The sequence below is a fragment of the Mesoplodon densirostris genome, chromosome 16, assembly GCF_025265405.1.
Source record: "Mesoplodon densirostris isolate mMesDen1 chromosome 16, mMesDen1 primary haplotype, whole genome shotgun sequence".
In the NCBI taxonomy this organism is placed as follows: domain Eukaryota; kingdom Metazoa; phylum Chordata; class Mammalia; order Artiodactyla; family Ziphiidae; genus Mesoplodon; species Mesoplodon densirostris.
In genome coordinates this window covers 86365634-86378822 of record NC_082676.1, presented here as the reverse complement: position 1 = coordinate 86378822, position 13189 = coordinate 86365634, and positions in this window count along the sequence as shown.

Below are 13189 nucleotides of genomic sequence, written 5' to 3'. Positions count from 1 at the left end.
CTGGAGGCACCATCTTGCGCAGGAGGCAGATGTCGAGAAAATGTAGAATCATCCCAGTCACTGCACGCTCCTGCATCCTGTCCATTTTTCCTCTCCAAGGGGATGGATGACAGTCTCTGAAACTTGACCACCATTTTTTTTCTTAGTTAGTCAGCGTTAGGGTAATTGGCATGTTACATCCATTTTACAGTGTGGTGTATGTGCTGGCGGTGCTATATAAATTATGAATAATCTCAGTAATGACCAGAAATGTGTGTGAGCAATTGCATCGAGCACATACTGGTTGCTTTGTTTGTCTTCACGGACTGTATTACCAGCATGCAACTTTGAAACGCTCTGGGTTACCAGAGGCCTGAAAGGTGCTCCATCAAGTAGGAGGCCGTTCCTCTCTGCACGGACCTGAAGAGTGGCCCACTATTTGCTTAGGTTCCCCCTGTTTGAAAATGGAAAATATTTAGCTCTGCTCATCCATCATCATGCCTGCCAATTGCTTTTTTCCCCTTCTCCTTGCTTTTAGAGAAAGCAACTAGAAACACCCAAGCAATATAAATGGCTCTGAGCAACTAGAAACACCCAAGCACACAACGTTTGAGCAGGAAATTCAGGGCTCATTAAAAATACGAATGTTGTAACTTATAGAATTGGCTGCTTTAAACACAGTCGTCTACAAACCAGTGGTTCTCCAAATGTTTTACAGTAGTCGGGGTGTTTATGAGGCATCTCTCAATATCTATCTGCATATCACACTTCAGTATATTTCCCCAAGGTCCAGCTGGGCACGGCATTCACAAGAGCACTCCAGCCAATGAGGAGGAAGTCAGCCGTCCATGACTGATGTGAAAAGCACCTGTCACTTTATCAATGTCGACACCAACGTGTGACAATTGTGTTACGACTATTTAGAAGAATTATATGCATTTCTGCGCACGCGTATATGCTATCCTTTTAGCTTAAGCCCTCGAATTGTTTACATTCTATAACATTAAGTGCATTGTTATCTACTTGGAACTCAACTGTGCCTAGAGTGTTTGGAAGATTTGTTTCTCTGACCTTTGATTTTCTTAATCAAAGAATTGTGTCCATTGGAAATGTTTGTACAGAAATGGCTGAGTTGATTGTGTAAGAACATGGAGAAACTGTACCACTGCTAATAAAAGGTTAGTTGAGAGAGCAAATAGGAGGGGAGGAAATGTTCCAAGGAGGAAGAAAGAAATTTTCTTTCTTTGAAGAAAGGAAAGAATGGCTGGAAGTGAGAGCAAGAATGAACCACTCTAGGGTTGATTGTACAGAAGCAAATGTTGGGAAGAACCAATAAGGTTCAAAACTATTCAGCCCAAAGGACCGAGGCCACGAGATAAACACACCAAATAAATACACTAACCACTGCCGAGGTGGAAGGGCTTCATCTGGCATACTGTGTGAGCCGCCCATCCTGAGAGCTGTAACATGGGAAACACGCAGAGCAAAATCAAAACCAAACCAAATGAGAACCAACAACCACACACGTACACACAACATATGCCAGTTATGTATTCCATACATACACATGTGTGTTTTTTTTTTTTTTAGCATTGGCTTTTGTACTTGGGGATGCTGAGGTTAAATTATGAAATGGTCCATAATGTTAAAGTACGTGTTAAAGTACATGACTAGATACATGAAATATATCAATATCTTATTGATAACTCTTAAGATCCATTGGGCCTGCATATATTACTCTGGGTACAGTTAGTTTCTTTAAAGTGTGTCCTTTCAACCATTTATGACATGTCCAACTCCCAGTAGCACCAGCTTACCTGACACATGGAGCAGATCATTTTTAACAATCTCCTCTATATTTCAGAATTATTTTCAGTAATAATTATACTAGAATCAGTAACAATCATTATTTGTTTGTGTTTTGGTTTTAAAACAATTATCTGTTATAAAAAGAATGAATTTAAATATTAAAGATAGTGTTCAAATTCAGGAAAATATTTCACATATGAACCAAAATTTGTACTTACCCCCCCAAAAATTATAGCTTGTGATCATGCGGACTTTCATACCTGGCTTCTTTCACTTAGCAAATTGCTTTCAAGGTTCACCATGTTGTAGCATGTATCAGTATGCCATTCCTTTCATTCCCAAATATTATTCCCTGCTGTAAGTACCCCACATTTTGTTTATCTGTTTATCAGTCGATGGACATTTGGGTTGTTTCCACTTTTTGGCTATTATGAATAATGCTATGAACACTTATGTACAAGTTTTTGTGTTGACATATGTTTTTATTTATCTTGGGTAGATACCTAAGAGTGGAATTTCTGGGTCATATGGTAGTTCCATGTTTAACATTTTGAGGAACTATCAAATTCTTTTCCAAAGCAGCTATACCATTTTGCATTCCCACCAACAGTGTGTGAGGCTTCCAATTTCTCCGTTTCTTTGCCAGCATTTGTTACTGTCTGTCTTTTTTAGTATAGCCATTCTAACAGGTGTGAAGTAGTATCTCATTGTGGTTTTGATTTGCATTTCCTTAATGACTAATGATGTTGAGCATCTTTTTATGTGTTTGTATACTTTCTTTGGAGAAATGTCTATTCAAATCATTTACCCATTTAAAAAGTGAGGTTGTCTTTTTATTATTGATTTGTAAGAGTTCTTTATATATTCTGATCCAAGTCCTTTATCAGATTTATCATTTGTAAATGTTTTCTCCTATTTCTGGGTTGTCATTTCACGTTCCTGATGGTATTGTTTGCAGCACAAAAATTTTAATTTTGATGTAGTCCAATTTATTTTTTTCTTTTGTTACTTGTGTATTTCATGAAATATTTAAGAAATCATCGACTAACCCAAGATCACAAATATTTACTCCCATGTTTTCTTCTAACAGTGTCATATTTTTAGCTCTTACATTTAGGTCTGTGATACATTTTGATGTAATATTTGTATATGGTGTGAGGTATGGGTTCAAATTTATTCTCTTTCACCTGGATATCTTTTTGTCCCAACACCATAATTAAAAAGATAATTCTTTCCTCATTGAATTGTCTTGACTCCTTTTGTCAAAAATCAATTGACTATAAATTAGGGTTTATTTTTGGATTCTCAATTTTATTTCATTATCCATATGTCTATCCTTATGCTAGTACCACGACTTCTTGGTTATAATAGCTTTGTGGTAAGTTTTGAAACTGGGAGGTGTGAGTTTTTCTACTTTGTTTTTCATTTTCAAGAATATTGAAATATTCTTGGATACCCTGGGCCCCTTGGATTTCCATATGAGTTTTAGGGTCAGCTTGTCAATTTCTGCCAAAAAAAGGAGATTTTGTTAGGAATTGTGTTGAATCTATACATCAGTTTGAGAAGTGAGAACATGGGATGTCTTTCCATTTATTTAGATTTTGTTTCAATGATGTTTTTATAGTGTTCAGTGTATAAGTTTTCACTTTTTTGTTAAATTTATCCTTAAGTATTTTATTCCTGTTGATGCTATTGTAAATGAATAGTTTTCTTAATTTTGTTTCCAAATTGTTTTTTGCTAGTGCATAGAATTACAATTGGTTTTTATATTGATCCTGTATCTCTCAATCTTGCTGAACTTGATTATTACTTCTAATGGTTTTTTTAGTGGATTCCTTGGGATTTTCTATGTATGAGAGCACATCATCTGTCTGTGAATAGAGATAGGTTTACTCTTTTTATTTCCCAATCTGGATGCCTTTCATTTCTTTATTTCTATTTCTTTGTCTTTTTGCCTAATTGCCTTGGCCAGTCCCTCTGATAGAAGTACCCAAGACAAGTATCCTTGTCGTGTTCCACAGGAACTTACTTTTAAAATGAGCATGTTGTGTAGCTGGGTTGATGTGTATTGGGGGCAGACTGCAGAACTAAGTTAACTCCCTAGGAGAGTACAATATTTGTTAAAGTTCAAGTAATAAAAATGTGCTAATCTGAAGCTCACATATATATTATTAAAACCCAACATGGGAATGTAAATTGGTGCAGCCAATTTAAGGAGTTTCCTTAAAAAACTAAAAATAGAGCTACCGTATGATCCAGCAATCCCACTCCTGGGCATATATCCAGAGAAACCCATAATTCAAAAAGGTACATGCACCCTAATGTTCATTGTAGCACCATTTACAACAGCCAAGACATGGAAGCAACCTAAATGTCTATTGACAGATGAATGGATAAAGAAGATGTGGTACATATATACAATGAAATACTACTCAGCCCTAAAAAAGAATGAAATAATGCCATTTGCAGCAACATGGTTGGACCTAGAGATTATCATACTAAGTGAAATAAGTCAGATAGAGAAAGACAAATATCATATGATATTGCTTATATGTGGGATCTAAAAAAAAATGAAAACAAAACCACACAAATGAACTTATTTCTAAAACAGAAAGAGACTCACAGATGCAGAAAACAAACTTATGGTTACCAAAGGGGAAAGAGGGGTGGAGGGATAACTTAGGAGCCTGGGATTAACATGCACACTACTATGTATAAAATAGATAACCAAAAAGGACCTACCGTATAGCACAGGGAACTATACTCAATATTATATAATAACCTATAAGGGAAAAGAATCTGTGCTGTATACCTGAAACTTATATGCTATTGTAAATCAATTATACTTTAATAAAAACATCAGAAAAACTCCCCCAAAACCAACAGTAACCACAGTCATTGTTTAGAACTCAGACCAACCAAAGATACTTTCCAGGGGAGAGCAGTTTATCACTGGTATTGTGTAGAATTATACACAATATAATTGTGGCATTATCTTGTGCTGGTGGCACCTTGATAATAGAAACAGACCGACTTTCAGTTGGTTTTCTGTTACTTTACAATTCTCCATGGAGAACATGCCCCCTACTGCCTGCACCCAGGGCGGACGGCTCCCACTGCCCCACCACTGGCGCACCCGTGCCCACCCCTCTTAGCGGCAGTCTCTGAACCCTGCTTTGACACAGTTCTGTCTCTGATGTGCACAGCAGATCGCACAGAGGCACGGCTGTGTCTTATCCATTTGTGTCTGCCTCCCCTCCCTGTGCACAGAAGACCCTTCACACTTGCCTGCTGAGTCGACTGAGATGGTCTGGGGACCGGCTGGTTGGCAGTCTCTGTTCTCTCTCAGCACTGCTCTCGGGGGCCTGTGGGCAGAGGGCACGGGATGACAGTGCTGTAGGGGCTGCAGGGTTGTGTCCGCACCCCCTTGGGGGGAGCAAGCGCATGTGAGGACGACGTGGTTCTGCTGTTACTCACCGTGTGACCCTGGGCCCACGGCCGCGGCTCTTCTGGTTTTTCTTCTGTGAAAAATGGGGATCAACGTGCAATCTTGACCTGGTGCCACCACGCAGGGCCCCTCCCCCTTTCGCTGCCCACCTTGGAATGGGAAGACTGTCAGTGTGGCTAGGTTACTGAGCCTTTTGAAGGAATGAGGCCTTGTGAATAAAAAGGGGGAGAAACAACCTGCTTTTATCATTCCCGCCCTCTAGGGGCTCACAGCCTTGAGCTCGTCAAAATATATTTTAAAACGTGTTTCATTTTTTTGCACAGATTAGGGGGAAATGAGGAGGGTATCGTTTCCTTACAGGAGCGCACTATTTCTAGGGAGAAAAGGAATTTTTTTGCAAAGAAAGCGTGTGCTCCTGAAGATGCTGTAAAGGAGAGGATGCTAGCAGGGCCCCACTCAAGGTCCCTGGTACTTCGCCACTCCAGCTACAAAGGCCCTGCTGTTGTCAGCTGCAAATGCTGGGGAGCCACACTGACCCACAGGAGCAGCCCCTGGAGGAGCGCTCAGCTAATAACTGGTGGGGCTGGAGGACAGTTATCCCGAGGCACTCCCTGGGTAGTAGGGTAACTCCAAGGTGTGTTCTGTCTCCGGAGGTCCCAGCAGGACCAGCTCCAGCCGCCCGCCGTGCTTACTGGATCAACGGCAGACCGTGCACTTCTTGCCTTCCCTTTCCCATATCATTTCCTCACTGCCCTGCTGGGGAGTTTGGGGACCACCTCCCATATAAATGACAAGCCCTCGAATCTTTGTTTCAGGGTCCCATTTTGGGGTCCCCAACCCAAGACAGAATGAAAGGCAAAATGAAGAGGGCTGATTGAGGGGCTCTCGGGAACCAGGAGAGGCCAGAGCCACTTCCTTTTTTTTTTTTTTTTTTGCGGTATGTGGGCCTCTCACTGTTGTGGCCTCTCCCGTTGCGGAGTACAGGCTCCAGACGCGCAGGCTCAGCGGCCATGGCTCACGGGCCCAGCCGCTCCGCGGCATGTGGGATCCTCCCGGACCGGGGCACGAACCCGTGTCCCCTGCATCGGCAGGCGGACTCTCAACAACTGTGCCACCAGGAAAGCCAGCCACTTCCATTTTTTCCTAGATAATTCATCATCCGCCAGAGTAGGGGGTCAGCAAACACCAGCCCATGGACCAAATCTGCCCTGCAATCTGTTTTTGTAAAGTCTGTGAGCTAAGAGTTGTCTTTACTTGTTTTGTTATGATCTCATGATAGAAGGATGTTTACTCTTAGAGAATCTCACTTAAGTTATTTGCCCTCGAGTTTTATTGAGATATAATTGACCTATAACATGGTATTAGTTTCAGGTGTACAATGTACTGATTTGATATGTGAATATATAGCAAAGGGTCACCACAATAAGTTTAGTTAACATTCATCACCTCACATAGTTAGAAAAAAAATTTTTTCTTGTGATGAGAACTCCAATTGTGCTTCTTCCAAGCTGGTTAGGGGATTTATTTTAAAAAGACATTGACTCGTTCTGCAGGGTGGTGTGTGGGTTGCTTTATAGATGAATGAAGAACGTTGTCTTCTTTCTAACATGTCGGTGGACTTCACCTGGAGATCTCACAGGTCTGTGTGAGGGGCCCTTTGGGAATGTGTGGTCTGGGTCATGTGTCCTTACATTGAGAAGCCAGTAAATTTGCTTTTGGGAAGCTCTTTTCTGTATCTGTGGAAAGGGGATCATAACTCCTACCTCACTGGTCTGTTGTGAGAAGTCGGTGGGGATGGTGAGTAAGCCTGTGATGCGTTTCCTTCCCCACCCCAGTGCTGGCCTTTGACAGGAGGGTGGAGTCAAGCCCACCTTTGTTTGGCTTCTTTAAAGTTTCAGAGCCTTTGGTGAGTGTCAGACATGTGTCAGATGAAAGGCGGTTTATAAATATAACATGTTGCTCTGATGCTAATTAAGCTTTATGCACAAATTGATATAAATAACAATAATAATTTAAAAGAAGGAAAAATGTGTAGTCTAGGTGAAGGAGTCCACCTTTCCTACCTGAACTGTGGGCGTGAGGACAATGATAGACCCCCCTTTCCACCAGAATGACAGAGCTACACAGAACCTGGGCAGCAGGGGCACAGACCCTGAGAAATTAAGTTCATTCCTGCTGAGAATGAGAACTTGAGGAGTATAAAGCTCTCTGTTCCGGGGCGGGTGATGTTGGCCAACCCTTCTACTCTTCCGGCGCCTCTTTCTCCTACCCCTAGGTGGCGCTCTTTCTCCTGCCTCAGCACCACCCTTTGGTGACTTTGTCCACCACCTCCTTTCCACCTGGACCACCTCCAATGCCCTCTATGGCCAATCTCCCCTCCAAATCCCACCCATGCAAAGGCTACGATTGCACCTGATATTTACTGCACCTTCCTATGTGTCAGCACTGTGTGAGCTCTTTATATAGAAGCTCAGTTAATCCTCACGATAACTTTGCCTCTTGGTTTGGGCTTCCCCAGAAGCTGACACTGAGATGAGGATTTCTGTGTAAGTGGTTTATTGGGGAGGTGATCCCAGGAAACACTGGTAGGGGTGAGGGAAAATGAGGCCAAGAAGGGAAGGCGGTGAACACAGGGTATCTGATGAGCAAGTCACCACTGGGAACAAGAGGACCTCAACCCCATGGGGGATGACTTACAATGGCATCAGGATAATCTCACCTGGGGACAAAGGAGCTGTTCTTGATATTTTTATTTTTATTTTTTGTTATTTTTGGCTGCACCGCATGGCTTGTGGGATCTTAGTTCCCCAACCAGGGATTGAACCTGCACTGTTGGCAATGAAAGCACAGAGTCTTAACCACTGGACCGCTGGAGAATTCCCACTGTTCTTTATATAACAGCTCTTGGAGTGTCTGGAAAGCATCCCTTGGGCACAGAGATGCAGGTATAGCTAAGGGGAGCCTGTAGGTGCTCACGAAAATAGTCAGGTCCCAGGGGAGGATGCTGGCTGTGTTTACCTGATTCTCAGAGTGAGTCAGTCCCCATTTGGCAGATCAGGAAGTCAGTGCTGACTGAAAGAAGCTCAGTCATTAGCCCGTGGCCACTGACTCGTAGTAGAACCGGACATTCCCACTGTCCCTCCCACTCCGTGCCCTGTACCCAGCACCAGGAGGGACCGAGTCATATAGGAAAAAGCACAGATAACATCCACGACCAAACTGCCAGCCCCTAGGCCCAGGGCCTTGTCTTTTCATCTTTGGGCTCCCACTGGGCCTAGCTCACACCTTTCCTGCCTGTACCTGAAGGTCGAAGCACAGGCTGAATTTGAACTGGCTCCATGTGTGAGGATGGCATGTGAAAGAGGAAAAGTTCACCATCAGGAGGAGAAGATCTATATATGCACAAAATCACGATTCATCCCAGGCGGACGAGCCTCACAGCTCAATCTTTGCAGAGAGAAGACATTTAAAAGCACGGGTCCACAGTCAAAAGAAATCCAAACGAATTTCATTCCTACGTCATGTTTCTCCAAACATATTACAGGGAGTCCAACCTAAAACCATCACGAGCACTCCTTAAAGCCCCTCCCACTGCCCCTGATCCCCAGCTGCTCCCACCATCCACTCATCCTCCCCCGCAACAACCTTTTCCCAAGCCCTGGCTCTTGGGTCCCTTTTCCCCCCTTCCCAGGCTGTCCTGTAGATAAGATTCCAGCAAGCAAGAATCCTTTCTCTTTAGGTGATGGAAAACGGACCCAGTGACAACAGATTTTTATCAGCTCAAGAGGAGAGAGAATACTTTCTTAATTTGGGCCCCACCAATTGTATTGTGTTGTATAAGAACAAGTCTGGTTGTCTCCAGTTCCTGGGAGGGGCCTTCTAAACCTTTGGAATCTCCCATGTGACAGGAGTGTCTGTTGTTCATGGTGGGCCTCTCAGACCACACCTGAGTTTATGCTAGAAAGATAATGCAGGATGGGGACCCACCACACCAGAAGAACCAACCATGTGATTAGAGGGTGGGGCGCTGAGCCAGCTGGAAATTGAGTTAAACCATGTAACCAATGAATCAAACAATAATGCCTGTGTAGTGAAACTCCAGTAAAAACTCTGGACACTGAAGCTCATTGCCCTATTTGTTGGTAATCAGACCTCTCTGTTTGGGGAGTGTGAAGTGTCTGAGGACATAGAATCTTGCCTTTGGGGTTTTCCCAGTCATCAGCCTATGGGTCTCTTCTTTTGGTTGGTCCTAATTTGTGTCCTTTATAAAAAAAATAGTAATAGTTGGTACAGCACTTTCCTGAGTTCTTGGAGTCATTCTAGTGAATTACCAAACCTGAGGGAACAGTGGGGGCCCTGAATCTGTAGCCAGATGGTCAGAAGTGCAGGTGGCCTGGGGACTCCTGAGCTTGCAGTGTCTACAGTGAGGACTGTCTTAACCTGTAAAATTTGACCCAACTCCCCATAGTTTGCATTGTAATGTGTTTCCTCCTTGTATCGTGGCTAAGAGGATACAATTTAGATGAGCACTTGCCATTTCTGGGTGGAAAAATCACTTTTTAGGGTTTGACTAATTCATTACTCGGGGTCCCAGCTTTTCCCCTTAGAAAATCTTCTGCCCTTCTGTTTTTGATCACAGTGAGGATAAGGGTGGAAAATGATTGCCTGGGGATTGAAAACCAGGCTATAATGAACTGGCAGCCCCAGAGCTGGAAGTCCTGACTGTGTTTCCCTCCCCCTTTTTTTTTTTTTTTTTGCAGTATGCGGCCCTCTCACTGCTGTGGCCTCTCCCATTGCGGAGCACAGGCTCCGGACACGCAGGCTCAGCGGCCATGGCTCACGGGCCCAGCCGCTCTGCGGCATGTGGGATCTTCCCGGACCGGGGCACGAACCAGTGTCCCCTGCATCGGCAGGCGGACTCTCAACCACTGCGCCACCAGGGAAGCCCTGACTGTGTTTCCCTTTTAAGAGAAGATGGGCAGTGAGGGTCAGAGGCCAGATTCATAAAGAATCCTAACCTCCCTCCACACTTTGTGCTACCTAATGGCTCTGCATAAATACTTCCACAAGAGCCAACAAATTAATGGCTCATAAGATCTTTAAAGCCCTGTAAGCAGCAAAGAAATGAGAAAGAAGACCCAATTTGTTTGGTTCAGAGTTATTGGGATCAAGCTGGGTTTGGTTTCTTTTGTTTACTCATTGGTTTCGAAAACTAAATTTCGGGAGGACAGATCCTTAAGGATAAAAGATGCTCCAGTGTACTTGAAACTGTTTGAGAACCAGGTAAAAATGCAATAAAATACAAAATCGATTGTGGCTGAGGGTTTTTCTAATGCCAAGGACAACAGCAGTAGACAGAAGCACAAACTATGGACCATTGATCTTGGCCAGATCATGCCCCACCCTCCCGCAACCAGTTTTCCAGGTCAAACGTCCCCATTGGGTAGACATGAAAGAGAAATGCACTATTTGTGTTTAGAACCTGGAATTTGGGGTTCTTTTGGAATATTCATTTCAGTTATGCAACTAACATTGATTGAGCCTGAATTGTGCCTGGTCCACCTCTGGCCAATCTTGCTGGGAACGTTTTCTTAGAGCTTCCCATAGCTCCGCAGCCTCCCTATAGAGGATCCAGTGAGACTTCAAGCACTTGGGTGTCCTAAAAACCTGTGCTGAAATCATCCGTGTTCCACACACAAACTCTGTGATCTTAGGCAAACTCAATTCCCTCATTTGTAAAAATGCCAATGCTACAACTACTTATAGTGGGTTAAATGGTGTCCCCCCTAAATTCATGTCCACTTGAACCTCAGAATGTAGCCTTCTTTGGAAATAGGGTCTTTGTGGATGTAGTTAGTTAAGGATCTTGAGATGAGATCATCTGCGTTTGGGGTGGACCCTAAATCCAAGGATGAGTGTCCCTATAAGAAGAGGAGAAGATACAGAGAGGCATACCCTGGCACCCTGGGGAAGGCCACGTGAAGATGGAAGCAGAGACTGGAGTGATGTATCTACAAGCTAAGGAACACCAAGGATCGCTGGCGACCACAGGAGCTAGGGTAGAGGGGCATGGAGTGGATTCTCCCTTGGAGCCTCCAGAAGGAACCAGCCCTGCCAGTGCCTTGATCTCAGACTTCTGGTCTCCAGAACTGGGAGACAGTATTCTTCTGATGTCTTAAGCCCCCCAGTTTGTGGTCATTTGTTACAGCAGCCTTAGGAAACTGACCTAGTACTCTATACAGAATTAGGGCACAGAAAGTGGAAAGATGGACACAAGTGTTTGATCAAGGCCAGCACTCAACCAGCGCTATAGCTCTTCTTGCTGTTCCAGGCATTCTTAATAGGTCACATTGGAGCTATGGGTTGGTATTCAGCTTCATCTATCAGCGTCCCAATGTATTCACTGAAAAAGGTCTTAGTGCATGTCCAACATCGTGCCCTAGCTTGGGCTTTCACTTTTGAGTTTTTTGTTTATCTTCGTACATGTAGTAGACATTGTTGGTGCCTTGCCCACGTGCCCTTGGCAGTCCTCATTTCTATGCACATTGACCCACCACTGGCTTGTAACTGCAGCAGCTATAGCTCTTTCTGAGAGCTCTCTCCGGCTGCTGGCACCTGCTTGGTTTGCACCTGGGACAGAGAGTGGAGCCTCCCAGGAAGGCCTTTTGACCAATGACTGATGAGACTGAATCAATTACCCAGTTCCTCATCCCCCAGCTGGGATGGCTCTGAGGTGGGATCCACAGAGTGTCCCGCTGGCCCTGCAGGTCTGAGCCCCAGTTGCCCACAGCACTAAGCTGCTTGGTGACATGCACAGTATTGGTTTTCTTCCTATATTGGTTTCCCGTGGTTTCCATAACAGATGGCCACAGACTTGATGACTGAAAAACAACAGACACTGTTTTCTCACAGTTCTGGGGGCCAGACGACTGAAATCAGTATCTTTGTTTTGAAACCAAGTGTTGGTGGGGCTATGCTCCCTCCAGGGTCTCTAGGAGACACTCGGTTCCTTGCCTCTTCCAGTTTCTGGTGGCTGTCAGCATCCTCGGCATTCCTTGACTTATGGTGTATTTATTCAAAACACAATGGAAAGCCACCAAAGGCCTGGAGGAACGTCATGATCTGATAGATGTTTTAAGAACATCCCTCACTCTGGCTACTGTGTGCAGAAAGCACTAGGAATGGGGGAGGGTGGGAGCAGGGAGGGCAGGTTCAGCTCTTGGGCATCTGGTGAGACAAGCTGGTGGCTGGCTGGAGGGTCACTGGGGCTTTACACTCCATTATGGTCTGAACTGTGTCCCCCATGAATTCATGTTTTGAAGACCTGACCCCAGGACCTTGGAACATGACTGTGTTTGGAGAATGGGGTCTCTAAAGAGGTAATTAAGGTAAAATGAGATTGTAAGGATGGACCCTAATCTAATCTGACTATGTCCTTATAGGAAGAGGAGATTAGGACCTAGATGCACACGGAGGGCCAACCACATAAAGATGGGGGGGGGCGGGGAGACAGTTGTCTATAAGCTAAGGAATGGTGCTTCAGGAGAAACCAACCTGGCAGACAGTGCAGCCTTGGACTTCCAGCCTCCAGAATTGTGAGAAAATGAATTTCTGTTGTTTAAGCTGCTCCGACTGTGGTACTTTGTTAAGGCAGCCCCGCCCCCCAGCCCCTGCAAACTAATACACACGGTGTTAGCTAAAACCCGGCCAGCCCATGTGGTCCAGCTGCCACCCCTTCCCCTTCTGCTTCCTCCACAGCCTTGCCTTCTCTCTGTCCACAGCTGTCTCTCAGGTAGAAGGGCTATATTTCCCATGGACTCGCCTGCTTGCCAGCCAACAAATGCCATCCTCTGGAAAGCCAGTTGGCCTCCTGTCCTCTGCAGCCTGTATCCCAGAAGTCTTTTGCACAGTCTATTTCCAGAGAACTCACTCAAAAATTCTGAGCTGCCCCAT